General features: G+C 37.0%; 1 pseudogene; it reads left to right on the forward strand.

Annotated features, from left to right (window-relative positions):
- Positions 1-4472: 4472 nt before the first annotated feature.
- LOC121020544 (39S ribosomal protein L42, mitochondrial-like) lies at positions 4473-4904 on the forward strand (annotated as a pseudogene).
- The last annotated feature ends 10833 nt before the right edge of the window (positions 4905-15737 follow it).

A 15737-nucleotide genomic window follows, 5' to 3' on the forward strand; every position in this document is an offset into this window, starting at 1 on the left:
TATTGCCAGTTCACACTGTTACATATTTTCCAGGTCTTGTAATTCCTTGGGTGAGTGCTTTTTTTGCCCTGGAGTAGGGACTATATTTCTTACTGAGGTTGTATGCACCTTGACCCTAATTTATTGTTCCGAAGGCAGTGAGGTGAGGCAGGTCTAAAGGTTGAGAATAATACACCTGCCTTGGATGGGGTTTTTGCAGTCTCTAACATCTTCAAAGGGAGGCTGCATGGGGAGGGAAATGTTTCTGCTGGCCTGTAAGGTTCCAGATAATTCCAGGTTAAATATTATCAGATTCATCTACCCAAATGTCACATCAGGTGAAAGGCACCACTCTTTTCCTATCAAGGTTCTAACTTTCACATTTGAGATTATTCAAGCCTATGCATTCACTCTGGTAGCTCCGATATCCTTAAAATTAAATTCTGGGTCCCATTTTCAGCACATTCTGAAAAAAGGTTATTGAATAAAAGGTTCTCTTTAAATATTCAACTGTCTAGTACAGTAATCATTAGCCACAAGTATCTAATGAGGACTTGAAATGTGGTTATTACAAACTGAGATATTCTAGAAGTGTAAAATACATACTTGATTTTGAAAACTTAGTCCAAAAATGTAAAGTAGCTTATTTTATATGTACATGTTGAAATTACAATATTTTGGATACACTGGGTTAAATAAAATATATTACAGAAATTAATTTCACCTGTTTCTATTTTTTAATTTGAGGCTACTAGAAGATATAAAATAACATATGTAGTTCATGTTATATTTCTATCGGACAGAATGATTCCATGGGGGCTCTCAGGCTTTCACAGTGATCCCTGAGTTAAGAATTAGCTAACTGAACTTATTCTTTTCACAAGAATTGTAAAGCAGCACAGAAGTCAGTCCACTTCAATTTTCATTTGTCAAGGTGCATAGAAATTTACGGTACAAAAAGTGAGCCTTAATGTGTAAAAAAATTTTTAAAAATCCTTTATGGGGTGCCTGACTGCTCAGTTGGTGGAGCATGCAACTCTTGATCTCAGGGTTGTGAGTTAGAACCCATGTTGGGTATAGAGATTACTTAAAAATAAAATCTTTTAAAAAATCATTTAGGAGGTTGAGGAATCCAAGATGGAATACAGAATATGACAAAAGAGTCTAACTGTATTACAAATCTATGAAATAATCTCACTGAAGGGAATGGTGCAAAAAGAGGTTGATCTCAGTAACTTTGAACTGAGTGGAGTCTGTGAGACTAAAAGCAGTAAGAACTCTACATAAGCACAGTACTCAGGGTGTTTCTCATGGGAGCACAGGTTAACATTTCTTTCTTTTTTTGAGAGAGAGAGAGAGAGAGAGAAAGCGAGAGAGAGTATGAGTAGGAAAGAGGGCAGAAGGAGAGAGAGAGAATCTCAAGCTGGTTCCATGCTCAGCACGGAGCCCAATACAAGGCTCAATCCCATGACCCTGGCACCATGACCTGAGCTAAAATCAAAAGTCAGACACTCAATCAACTGAGCCACCCAGGTGTCCCAAAAGAAAGGTCTAACTTTTTAAAGTAGATCCACTCCCAGTATGGAGCCCACTGTGGGGTTTGAACTCATGACCCTGAGATCAAGATCTGAGCTGATATCAAGAGTCAGATGCTTGACCAACTGAGCCACCCAGGCACCCCTGCAGGCTGACCATTCTGAGGCCACTATACATGTATACTAGAACTGAACGATTAAATAACTGGGTTAGAGATGGTAGGAGTAATGTTTCTCATTGTTGGAGTGAGAGGTTACAGAGAAGCATGGGGAGGAGGTCAAAAAGATCTATATGGTAATGGATTAGAGTTGTAGACATTAGTATGAACTCACATTTGACTTAATGACTTAGCACAAATGGTTACATAGCCAAATATTTATACATCTGTGCATATGCACATATATTTTATATGTATTTTATTGCTAAATCAGATGAAAGAGCCTGGAAGAATTAACACCTCAGTTGCAGCAAGCACACCAAGTGCTTAGATTTTGGTTTCTAATACCATTCTACAATAAAAGGAACCAGAATTCCTTAAAGAAATAGTTGGTTCTAGGACAGGGGTGGAAAATAGATAAGATGATCCTGGAGCATTTGTATGCCAGAAAGCAAAGAAGTGCTCCAATAAAAAAAAAAAAAAAAAAAAAAAAAAGGCCAACAACTATGGGGTATTTAAAGGCACACAAGACCCAACTGAAACAGTTCACAGCAGTCAAAATTTAACAATTTGAGCAATAAAATAAGTAAAGTAGTATTTAACACTGTGAAATCATAAGTTAAATATCAGTGAGTCCTCACTAATGGGGGGGAGAAAGGCTTTCATAAGTGAATAAGTGCACAACAAAATACAAATATTCCATGCAGAAAAATTCCAAATAATTTATGTAGATACTGTCAAAGAGGTCGAGCATAATCCACACTCCTCAAGTGTGGGCTGTGCATAATGGCTTCTTGACAAAGAGGATGAAGGGAAAAGGATACAAAATGAGTCACTTTATAGTGGAGAAACCTCAAAAACACTACCTCTGCCAGATGATCAAGGTTAACATGGACAGTGATTAAGTCATCATCTTAGTTCAGGCTGCCATAATGAAATACCATAGACCAATGGCTTAAACAACCGAAATTTGTTTCTCAAAGTTCTGGATGTTGGGAAGTCCAAGGTCAAGATTCCAGAAAGGTAGATTTCATTCTGAGGTCTTTTCTCTTACCTTGTAGGTAGCTACTTTCTTACTCAGTGCTCATTTTACTCATTCTTCCTCCCCAAGTGTTTGTGCACAGTTGGGGAGAAAGAAAGAGTAAAATATCTGGTGCCTCTTTATTAAGACATTAATACTATAATGAGGGTCTTTCCCTCTTGATCTCATCTAACCCTAGTTATTTCCCAAAAATGCCATCTCCAAATACTATCACATTGGGAGTTAGGGCTTTGACATATGAGTTACAGGGGGACACAACATTCAGCCCATTGCATACATGCTGATAGTAAGTGATAAGAATGGCACTTTACCTCCATGGTCTTATTCTCAAAACCTCTTAACTACAGACTAGTCATAAGGAAAACATAAGACAAATCTCAATTTAAGGAGAGTATATAAAACACCTGACCAGTAATCAATCCTCAAACCTGTCATGGTCATCAAAAACAAAGAAAGTCTGAGAAACAGCCATAGCCATGATGATCCAAAGAGCTATAACAACTAAATGTAATGTGGTATCCTAAGTGGGGTTCTAGAACAGCAAAAGAACATGAGGTAAAGACAAAGGAAATCTGAATAAAATATGACCTTTAATAATTATAAGAAATATACCATATCTATGTAAGATGTTAACAATAGGAGAAAGTGGGTGTGTGGTATATGGTAATTCTCTGTACTGCCTGAACAATTTTTTCTGTAAATCTGTTCAAAACTAAACATTTCTAAAAGTAAAACTTTGATTAGAATGGAGCTAGAATGTATTATGCTAAGCGAAATAAGTCAATCAGAGAAAGACAAATACTATATGATTTCACTCACATGTGGAATTTAAAAAACAAAACAGGTGAACATATGGGAAGTGGGACAAAAAGAGAAGAGAAGGAAACAAACCACAAAAGACCTTTAATGATAGAGAACAAACTGAGGGTTGATGGAGGGAAGAGAGTGGGGGATGGGCTAGTTGGGTGATGGGTACTAAGGAGGGCACTTGTGATGAGCACTGGATGTTGTATGTAAGTGATGAATCACTGAATTCTACCCCTGAAACCAATACTGCACTATATGTTAACTAAAATTTAAATTTATAAAAGGAAAAAAATAAAATAAAAATTTATTAAAAAGAAGACTGCTAGAAATTCTTCTACAATTGTTTTTAAGAATAATGATCAATGGGGTACCAGGGTGAGTCAGTTGGTTAAGCATCTGACTCTTGATTTCGGTTCAGGTCATGATCTTGTGGTTCATGGGATCAAGCCCCGAGTTGGGTTCTGTGCTGACAGCACAGAGTCTGCTTGGGATTCTGTCTGTCCCTCTCTCTCTTCCCTTTCCCCCACTTGTGCTCTTTCTCTAAATAAATAAACTTTAAAAAGAATAATGGTTAAAATTAAAAATTTACTGGATTAGTTTAACAACAATATAGATACAGATAAAGAGAGAATTTATGAAATGGAAAATAGAAGGAAATATATAAAATGAGACATGGTAAAACAAAAGGATGGAAATATGAAAGAGTAACCCATAGAACATTTGGGGAAGGGTGGGAGGGCAATATATGTATACTTAGAAAAGAAGCAATAATTGAAGAGATAGTGGCATTAAAACACAGACGTCTTAAGGAGCCCAAGCAGAACAGTTTAAAAATGCATAAGATGGCAGGCTTGCAGTGAGTGGCTATCAGGAATGAAAACAGGTATGCCTGGAAAAGCAGTTTCTCTTCAAATCATCTTTCATGCCACTTGATAAGCATCTTGATTCACCATGGCATTAGCATCAGTAAAATGGGTGATATCAACTATAACTATCTAGAAACATTTATTTCCAATTCAAAACAGAGATTTATATTGTGTTTGTCATAAATCTACATATTCTCCTCTTCCAGATGACTATAATTGCAAAGTAGAGCTTGCTTTGACATCTGATGGCAGGACAATAGTATGATACCACCCTTCTGTGGACATTCCATATGAACCTATAAAACCTATCCCTCAGCCATATCCTACACATAATAATGAAGAAACACATGATCAAGTGCTGAAAACCATATTAGAAGAAAAAAATGAACACTTTGAGCAAGGACCAATGATAGAACAACTTAGCGAAATGTTCTTCACTACTTAGCACCATCGGTATCCTCATAGACTGTATCATAGATTCAGTCATAGGAAACTGGATCCACCAAAAGACAGATGATATTGAGATTTTCAGGAATTAAAAGGATGTTATCTTGTATCTCATTTGCCATATGACAAAATGCAATTATGTTCACTGTTATGTAGCAAGACAATAATAAAATGTTTTTTCAGAAAGAAAGAAAGAAAGAAGAAAGAAAGAAAGAAAGAAAGAAAGAAAGAAAGAAAGAAGAAAGAAAGAAAGAAAGAAAGAAAGGAAGAAAGAAAGAAAGAAAGAAAGTCAAACCAAAGCGCATGATGAAAATCCAAAAAACAAAGACAAAGAAAAACATAGCTAACACAGCTAGAAAATAAATACTAATGGCGATCAAAAGAATAACAGTTAAGAATAATGACTCTCAACAGAAACAAGTCAGCAGGTAATGAGGTATTTATAAAACTCAGAAATAAACTGACAAGCTAGAATTGTATATTGGAGGAAAATATCCTTCAAGAATAGAAGTGAAATAAGGGTGCCTAAATGGCTCAGTCCGTTAAGCATCTGACTTCAGCTCAAGTCATGACAGTTTGTGGGTTCGAGCCCCACGTCTGGCTCTGTGCTGACAGCTCAGAGCCTCAAGCCTGCTTCAGATTCTGTGTCTCCCTCTCTCTCTCTCCTTTGCCTACTTGTTCTCTGTCTCTCTCTTTCTCTGTCTCTCAAAAATAAACATTAAAAAAAGAATAAAAGTGAAATAAAGCCACTTTCAGACAAACAAAATCTGAAATAATTTGTCATTTGAAGACTTGCACTAAACAAAAATGATCCCAGATGGAAGGTCAGAGGATCTGATCCCAAAAATGATCCCAGGAAGGAATGAAGAACAATGAAAATGGTAAATATGTGGATAAATGTGTAGAAAAATATGAATAAATTCTGGATGTATAGAACAATAATAATGTCCTATTAAGTTTTAAACATAAAGAGAATTAAGATGTACAAAAATGATGCTACGTAAATTGAGATAAGCAGCAATTCAGTTAAAGTTTCAAAAATATTTGTGTTATGAAAGAACAGCATAATTTATATGGGACTTGGATAAATTTAACACACATTTGGTAATTTCTAGGGGATCTAGAACCATAATAAATAGTATATAACCTCCAAGATAATAAAGGGAGGCAATGAAGTAATGAAGTATAATCAATCCAAAAGAAGGCAACAGAGGAGATTAAAAAGGGACATGGCAGAGATGAGATAAATAGAAAATATATAAGGAGATGGTAGATTTAAACCCAAATATATTGGTACTTATACTAACTGTAAATTAACTTAAGGCTCCAATTCAAAAGCAAAGATTGTCAGACTGGACTTTTTCAAAGGATGTGTTGTTTACAAGAGAAGTCTAAAATAAAAGGATACAAGTAATCTGAAAGTAAAAGAATAGAAAAAGATACACATGCAAATATTCTCCTAAAAAATGTTAGATGCTATATTGATATTAGGAAAAGTAGGCTTTAAGGCAAAAAAAAAATTTATAAAGATAGAAACTTAACAATAATAAAGGTTCAAATTACTAGGAAGATATTAAAAAATCAGACACCTGTTGTAGGTATCTAATAGCATAGTCTTCTACAAAGCAAAAGCCGACTGAATTAAAAGGAAAAATAAGGGGTGCCTGGGTGGCTCAGTCGGTTTAGCGTTAGACTCTTGGTTTTGACTCAGGTCATGATCTCATGGTTTATGGGTTGGAGCCCCAAATCCAGCTCCACACTGACTGCTTGGGATTCTCTCTCTCCCTCTCTTTCTGCCCTTCCCCTGCTGGTGCTCTCTCTCTTTTTCTCTCTCTTTCTTCTCTCTCAAAATCAATAAATAAACTTTAAAAAAAGGAAAAATAGACAAATTGAAAATCATCACTATTTCCAACAAATCTCTCTTGGCAATGAAAAAAATGAACACATAAAAAGTCACTATGGATATAAAATATTTGAGGAACACAATCAGAAAACTTGGCCTAATGGACATTTACAAAACACTGAAACCAATCACTATTATATATATATATATATATATATATATATATATATATACACACACACACACACACACACACATACACACACACACACACACGCACAATTTCTCAAAAAATGATTGAAATCATGCAGCATTGTCTCTAACTATGTTGTAGTTCAGCTGTAAATCAATACTCAAAAGGCAACCAGATTATCCCAGTCCTGAGAAGATGCTGAACAAGCAAGACTGTTAGCCCCCAGCTTCAAGGTCAACACTGAGGAAATTAGAGAGAAAACTTGGAGAAACCTTGAGATGACAGGGTTTGTTCTGAACGCCTGATGATTAAGTGGTGGCTGTGGCCAGTGGACCAGAAATCCTGACAAGACTGAGGAAGAATAAAATCAAAAAGAAACTATTGGCATTCTAGTCTTGTTTTTCCCTTGCCCTCCCTGAAGGAACAAACATATCTTCCTTCTGTCCCATTGTGACTCAGACTTCTGGTCCAGGTGTCCACTGAAGCAAAGTAAAGGCAGTATAGAGCCCTATACTAGTGAGGAGCTAGAAAAATAAACAGGGACCAACTAACCAAGGATATTCATTTTTCCATCCTTCCACCTCCAAATCCCCAAGGCTGGTAAGTTAAAATCTAAAAGTAATCTCTAATATCCAGATAATTGGAGATCTAAAAAGAGAGAAATAGTTTAAATGGAGAGAAGGAAATGGAGTTAAATTTCCTGGAACTAAAAAACTAGGAAAGGAAGACTTTGGACTGAAAAGGGTTCCAGAGAAGAGCAATGAGGAAAATGTCCAACTAGACATATTTTAGTGAAATTTGAGAATATCAAGGTCAAAGAAAAAATTCTTTTTTTTAATATTAATGTTTATTTATTTTAGAGAGAGACAGAGACAGAGACAGAGTGCAAACGGGGGAGGGACAGAGAAGGGGGGGGACACAACTCAAAGCAGGCTCCAGGCTCCATGCTGTAGGCACAGAGCCCAACATGGGGCTCTAACTCACAAACTGTGAGAGCATAACCTGAGCTAAAACCAAGAGTCAGATGCTTAACCAACTAGCGCCACCCAGGCGCCCCAGAAAAAATTCTTAAAGTATAAACATAATACAGCCTCATGTATGGGAGGTAGATAGACACTAGATTTTCCAACAGCAATACTGGATACAAGCAGACAATGGAGTTACATTTTTAAAGTATTGAAGGAAAAGCCGCATTGTCATTCAAATAAATAAAAAACATTGAAATATACAAAGTATCAAAAGGTATCACTGAGATGCATAGTTAAAAGTGTCTTGGATGAATAATTTAAATAGAGGAAAGATCATGTAAATAATGCTCAAAACATAGGTAAATTAAAGGTTACTTAATTGTGCTATTTTAAAACTAACAAAACAAAAACTAAGACTAAAGTAAAAGAAAATAATGCATCCATTTTAATCAAAAATCAAAATTCTATTTTTAAAGCCTATATAGTATCTAAATGTATAACTGTAAAATTCTTAGAAAGAGCATAACAGAAATTCTTTGTGACCTAGGGTTCAGTGAATAGTTCTTGTACATAATCCCAAAACCATTATCCATAAAAGCAAAAAAAAAAAAAAAAAAAAAAAAGATAAATTATATTTCATGGAAATTTAAAACTTTTGTTTACAAAACAAAAGTTATTTTTATCCAGAGGATAAAAATAAAAGGCACGAAGTGGAAAAAAATATTTGCAAATCACAAATTTAACAAAGGATTCATATCCAAAGAAATTCATATGCAAAGAAATCTCTAAACTTAACAGCAGGAAAACAAGCAATCCAAGGAGAAAATGAGAAAGTGACTTGAACAGACACTTCATCAAATAAGAAATGGGCATGGCAAAGAAACACATGAAAACATGTTCACCATCACTAGACATGAGGAGAATGCAAATGGAAAGCTGATGATATATCACTACACATCTATCAGAACAGCTAAAAGTAAAAGGACCGATGACACCAAATGTTGGTAAGGATGCAAAGAAACAGGATCTTTCACACATGCTACTGAGGATGTAAAATAGTACAGCAGTACAGTACTTGAAATCAGTCTGGCCATTTTTTTAAAAGTCAGACACAGACTTGCCATACAATCTAGTAACCACATGCCTAGGCAGTTATTCTAGAGAAATCAAAATTTATGCTTACATGAAAATCTGTACAAAAATGTTCATATCAACTTTATTTGTAATAAAGTTCCCCAAACTGGAAAGTACCCAAATGTCCTTCCATACATGAATAGTTAAGCAAATTTTGGTACATCCATAGCATGGAATACTATTCAGCAATTTTTTTTTTTTTAATGAGCTATTGGTACAACAGCTTAGGTGGCTCTTAAGAGGATTGTACTGAGACGCCTGGGTGGCTCAGTCAGTTTAGCATCCAACCCTTGATTTCAGCTCAGGTCATGATCCCACAGTCATGGGATCAAGCCCTACATCAGGCTCTGTGCTGAACGTGGAGCCTGCTTAAGATTCTCTCTCTCAGGGCACCTGGGTGGCTCAGTCAAACATCCAACTTTGGCTCAGGTCATGATCTCACAGTTTCTGAGTTCAAGCCCTGAGTCGGGCTCTGTTCTGACAACTCAGAACCTGGAGCCCACTTCAGATTCTGTCTCCCTCTCTCTGTCTGCGTCTGTTCCCCTGCTTGTGTTCTCTCTCTCAAAAATAAATAAAAACTTCTAAAAATTAAAAAAAAGATTCTCTCTTTCTACTCCTCTCCCTCTCCACCCCGTGACTTGCTCTTGCTCTCTCTTTCTCTCAAAAAAAAAAAAAAAAAAAAAAAAAAAAGGAAGGGGAGATTGAACTGAATGAAAAAACCCAATCCATTTTATATGACATTCTGGAAAAAAGAAAATTATAGAAATGAAAAACAGATAAGTAATTGCCCAAGATTAGGGAAGAAGACAGGGGGGGTTGACTTTTTTTTGTTTTAAAGTGGGGGAGCCCAGGTTACTTCCTTTGCAATAACAACTGTACCTAAATTGTGGTGGTAGTCTACAAATCTGTACATGTGATAAAATGTCATAGATTATATACATATAAAAACTGAGTACCTACAAAAACACTGGTGAAATCTGAATAAGATCTTTAGCCACTTTTATCATGTCAATTAATATTTTGATTTTCATAATGTACTACAGTTATATAAGATGTCACCCTTAGGGGAAACTGGGTGAGAATATATGAGAACTCTCTGAACAGGGGCGCCTGGGTGGCTCAGTCAGTTGAGCATCTGACTTTGGCTCAGGTCATGATCTCGCAGTTCAAGAGTGCTAGCCCCACATCAGGCTCACTGCTGTCAGCCTCTCAGTGCAGAACCCGCTTCAGATCCTCTGTACCCCCCCTTTCTCTGCCCCTCCACTTGCACTATCCCAAAAATAAAAATAAATAAAATAAAATAAAATAAAATAAAATAAAATAAAATAAAATAAAATAAAAATAAAGAACTCACTGTGCTATTTTTGGAACTTTTCATGAATCTAAAAAATAAAATGTTTTTTTAAAGCCTAGGGGCCTGGGTGGCTCAGTTGGTTGAGTGTCCGACTTCGGCTCAGGTCATGATCTCACGCGCTGAGTCAGGCTCTGTGCTGATGGCTCGGAGCCTAGAGCCTGTTTCGGATTCTGTGTCTCCCTCTCTCTCTGCCCTTCCCCCACTCGCACTCTGTCTCTCTTTGTCTCAAAAATAAAATATTTTTTTTTTAATTTGTAAAAGCCTATATAGTATCAATATAATAGTGTTAGGAGTATGAGAAAACCAAGGGATCAAAGAATAGACTAATGTCTTGCTTTCTTTGGGAGAACATATCTATGTCAATACAAAATATTAAAGAAATAATTAAAAAGAAATATAACTTGAAAATGAGATAAACTGAAATATAAAAATAGTAGAAACAAGTCTGAAGATGTCACTAATTACAATTAATATAAATGGATCAAACACACCAGTTAGAAGATAAATATTGTCAAATCGGGCTTTAAAAAAATCTGTTTAAGATACCATATGTTTTCACTCTTATGTGGATCTTGAGAAACTGAACAGAAGACCATGGAGGGGAAGGAAGAAAAAAAAAGGTTTGAGAGTGAGGGAGCCAAAACATAAGAGACTCTTAAAAACTGAGAACAGGGGCGCCTGGGTGGCGCAGTCGGTTAAGCGTCCGACTTCAGCCAGGTCACGATCTCACGGTCTGTGAGTTCGAGCCCCGCGTCAGGCTCTGGGCTGATGGCTCTGGGCTGATGGCTCTGGGCTGATGGCTCTGGGCTGATGGCTCTGGGCGGATGGCTCAGAGCCTGGAGCCTGTTTCCGATTCTGTGTCTCCCTCTCTCTCTGCCCCTCCCCCGTTCATGCTCTGTCTCTCTCTGTCCCAAAAATAAATAAAAACGTTAAAAAAAATTTAAAAAAATTAAAAAAAAAAAACAAACTGAGAACAGAGGGTTGATGGGGGGTGGGAGGGAGGGGAGAATGGGTGATGGGCATTGAGGAGGGCACTTGTTGGGATGAGCACTGGTGTTGTATGGAAACCAATTTGACAATAAATTTCATATTTAAAAAATAAAGATAAAAAAATCTGTTTAGGGATGCCTGGCTGGCTCAGTCTGTTGAGCGACCGACTTCAGCACAAGTCATGATCTCACAGTTCATGAGCTCCAACTCTGCATGGGGTTCTCTGCTGTCAGTGTCCAGCCACTTTGGATCCCTCTCTCTCTGCCCCTCCCTCTCTCTCTCTCTTTGTCTCAAAAATAAATAAACATTTTTTAAAAAAGTAAATAAAAATCTGTATTACCAGAGGGGAGGTGGCCAGAGATGAAATAGGTGATGGTGATTAAAGAGGACACTTGTAATGAGCACCGGATATTGTATGGAAGTGTTGAATCACTATACTGTACACCTGAAACTAATATAGCACTATATGTTAACTAACTGGAATTCAAACTAAAATGTAATTAAAAAAGAGAGAGAAATGGGGGGAGAGAGAGAGAGATACACCTAAAACATAAGAACAAGCCAAGGTTAAAAGTAAAACATGAAGAAAACAAGACATATCTTTAAAAAAAAATTCCAGCCTAATTATACTGATATCCTATAAAAACAGACTTTAAGCAAAAGGACTGTTAGATACAGAGGGGATTGTTATATAATGATGAAAATATTCAATTCATCAAAGAGAAATAATAACTCTAAACGTGTATCCATTTAATAAAATACTCTAAAATGACCATGAATAACCAAGATACTTCTGAAAAAGAAGGGCAGAAAGGAATGCTTGCCTATCCAATATCAGGACTTATCCTGAAGGAATAGTTATTAAACAGTGTGGTGCTGACCTTGGAATAAACATATGGACCAATGAAAGAGTGCAGAACCAGAGCCTTCCCTGTGCGGAACTCAGGTACGTGCAGACCATTTGTAATAGCCCTGGGAGGGAAAGGGCTCGTCAATAAGGGAAGGTGGTGGCAAATATGACTCACAATCCAGAAAAACATGAAATTAGACCCCTTCCTCAAGCCACATATAAAATCAAGGCAGCCTATCTTCTTTTTGCTTTCCTTCCCAGCATGGAGAAATTACACGTTGGTGGAGAACACGGGACAACAGACAGACCTGAGGAGCCACAAGTTGGTGCAGGCAGGTAGCCCAGAGGATGAACGCATGGACCCATGCGCCTGAGGAAGCAAGGGGGGCTGGCGCATGCGCTGACAGGGCTTGCTGCTGAGAATGTGGGGCAGTGAAGAACAGTGGGGAACCACGGAGGGCATGGAGAAATGGGAGCAGGCGGAGGGAGGAGACAGCCAGTGAGGTTACAGATTGGTTAGACCGAACAATTGAGTAAATTGAGAAACAAAATAACACGCTGAGGATAATGGGAGTCCAGATTCTCAGTTTATTTACACATAATGTGAAACAGCACCCCACTGGATGAATGAGATTAAAATTCACCAGGAACACCCACCCACCCCCCACCCTCCCTTCTTCATAGGAATGCTAACCTTATCTTTTAGAGGAAGACAACAGGATGAGTTCCAGGTGACCTAAACCACTTTGAGCTTGGCCACCGTCTCAGGCCTGCACAGATGGACCACAGAGTGTTAGACAGTTATACCTCATTATAATGTTAAGATCTCCACCTAAGGATGTCAAACCTCATTAACATAACATACAGTGCATGTATAAGCATGTTTCCTAAGTACACATGCATGACCTTATGCGCACCTCTACATGTGATGACAGAACTCCCTTTGCTGAATATGTATCTTAGACCTAAATACAAGAAACCTATTCAGGCCACCCCATCTGGGGAGTCATGATTTTGGGAGTTATTCCCTGTGATCTCCTACTTATTATAAATACAGTTTCCTTTGTGTGACAATCCCACCTGGGGTAGTCTATCTGTAGCTCACCAGGGAGTGAATTCACATTAGTTCAGTTGCATATTGAAAGGGTATTGGACTGATATTGGAAGTGTCAATATAAATTCATAGTTCTATATCATAGTCATAGAATATGTTTGTACAGACTATACAGGTATATAAATAGAAATGTGTGTGTGTGGTATGTATGTGTACCTAGAAGTACACACACATATTCCTCACTTCTATCTTCTCAGAGGAACTTAGAAGCAACCACACTCTAGCAACAACAAGCACTACCAAGGCCTGGATCTTGTTTTAAATTTTTTTTTAAAAAGCAGAGCTTGTGGAAAAATGACTGAGTCCAGTGCTAGGTCAGGACATGATGAGCACAGAATACCTTTTTGTGGCAGAACATAAGAATTCTCAATGTATGATTAGGATACACTGAAAAGACACAAAAATCAGCTTGAAATGCCTCCCACAGGCTAAATAAGGAACAATTTGGGCATTAAAATAAGAAGGGATTACAGCACATCGAAAAAGATAGGGATCCATCATAGCACACTGATTTAAAGGAAGGAAGGAAGGAGGGAAGGAAGGAAAGAAGAAAAGAAAGAAAAAAGAAAGAAAGAAAGAAAGAAAGAAAGAAAGAAAGAAAGAAAGAAGACAGAGAGAAAGAAAGAAAGAAAGAAAGAGGAAAAAAGAAAGCTCCTTTTTACAGTAGAATGCCAAATAAACTTAGAAGAAATGAGAAAGAGAATCACTATTGGCCAACCACCCTAGAGGTGCATGATTTAGGCAGGAGGGCTAATGGATACTAAGACTGTCGTGTGGAAGTATGATGAGGACTAGGAATCATCCTAGTCTCAGAATACTTCCCTACAAAATACTAATCACTTACAAAGGAAGACATGGAAATGGTGAATTTCAGGAAGAGAAACCTGGCAGACACCAACACAACCAGGTAATCCAGATTAACATCAACTGTGATAGAATGGGTCAATATGTGTTACTCCTAATGAGGTGCATTGAGAAGAACACAACTTGTTTCTGAAGTAGTACTATGGTGATTGTATGGTGTGGGTGTGGTCACCAGAAACATGAGACTGACCACAGTGAGATCAACCTGTAATCTTTAAAACCCTCAGGACTGGAAAGACATGGAGACACTGAGACTTTTAAATGTTAAACCAGTTTGCTTGCATTCCTGGAATAAATCACATATGCTTTCTCATCTATGAAACACCTCTTCATGTATTTTGACCATTTTTTAATTTTAGGGATTGTATATGTGTGTGTGTGTGTGTGTGTACGTGTACATAACACACTTTTAAAAATTTGGTTTGAGTTCTTTAGTTCTTGATACTCATGTTTTGTGACAGTTTATAATTTATTCTTTTATTTTATTTAAGGTGTTACTTTATGAAAAGTTTTTCATTTATTATGCTCAAATTTATCAGTCTTTTCCAGTTCATGCTTTTTATGCTTATTTAAGGTTTAAAAATGTCTATATATTTCACTTACTATATTAAGGCTTTATTTTCAACATTTAAGTCCTCAATTCACCTGGAATAGATTTTTTTGTAAATAATTATTTTGAAATAATTGCAGACTTAAAGAAAAATTGAGAGAACAGTCCAAGAACTCCAGTAACCCTTCAGCCAAAGATTCCCCAGTTATTAACATTTTACTGTGTTTGCTCCATTGCTATTTATTTATCTCCATGATTGCCATAACTTTTCTGAGGCTTTTGAAAACAAGCTGTAGCTATAATGTCTTATTACCCCTCAATACTCCAGTGTATGCTCTCCTTACTCAATAAAAAACCCCAAAACCAACAACCAACCAAACAAAAACCAAGGACATCCTTCTCTATAATCAGCATGCAACTCTACAATTAGGTAATACACAATGGTACAAACTAATGTCTAATTCACAGACCACAATGAAACTTTGCTAACTGTCTAACAAGTCTCTGGCCTTTTTGATTTAGGATCTTATCTCCAAAAAAAAGGTTGCATTTAGTTGGCATGTCTGTCCTGACTATTTCAATGTGAGTGGGAACCACTGTGAGATAAATCAATGTCCTGGGCATCTTTGGTTTGTGTGCATTGTTCTGTGTGTATATTCCATAACAATGTTAATTTTTATTGAAATATTAGTTTTCAATAGAAAGCTAATCACATTGATGTATTTCAAACACAGTATTTGCTCCCAGAATTCAAATTTCTGCATAAATAATTTTTCAGTCACCATATTTGTAAAGCCCAGAAATTTAAACTAATTTTGAAGCAGTGCTTAGAGAGTGAAATATCAGGGTGCCTGGGTGGCTCAGTCATTTAAGTGACCAACTCTTGATCTTGGCTCAGGTCATGATCTCACAGTTAGTGGGATGGAACCCTATATTGGGCTCATAGGGCCTGCTTGTGATTCCCTCTCTGCCCATCCCCTACTGGTGTTCTCTCTCCTCTCTCTCTCAAAATAAATAAATAAACTTAAAGAGAAAGAGTGAAA

The sequence above is a fragment of the Herpailurus yagouaroundi genome, unplaced genomic scaffold, assembly GCF_014898765.1.
Source record: "Herpailurus yagouaroundi ecotype Mexico unplaced genomic scaffold, PumYag 250, whole genome shotgun sequence".
NCBI lineage: Eukaryota > Metazoa > Chordata > Mammalia > Carnivora > Felidae > Herpailurus > Herpailurus yagouaroundi.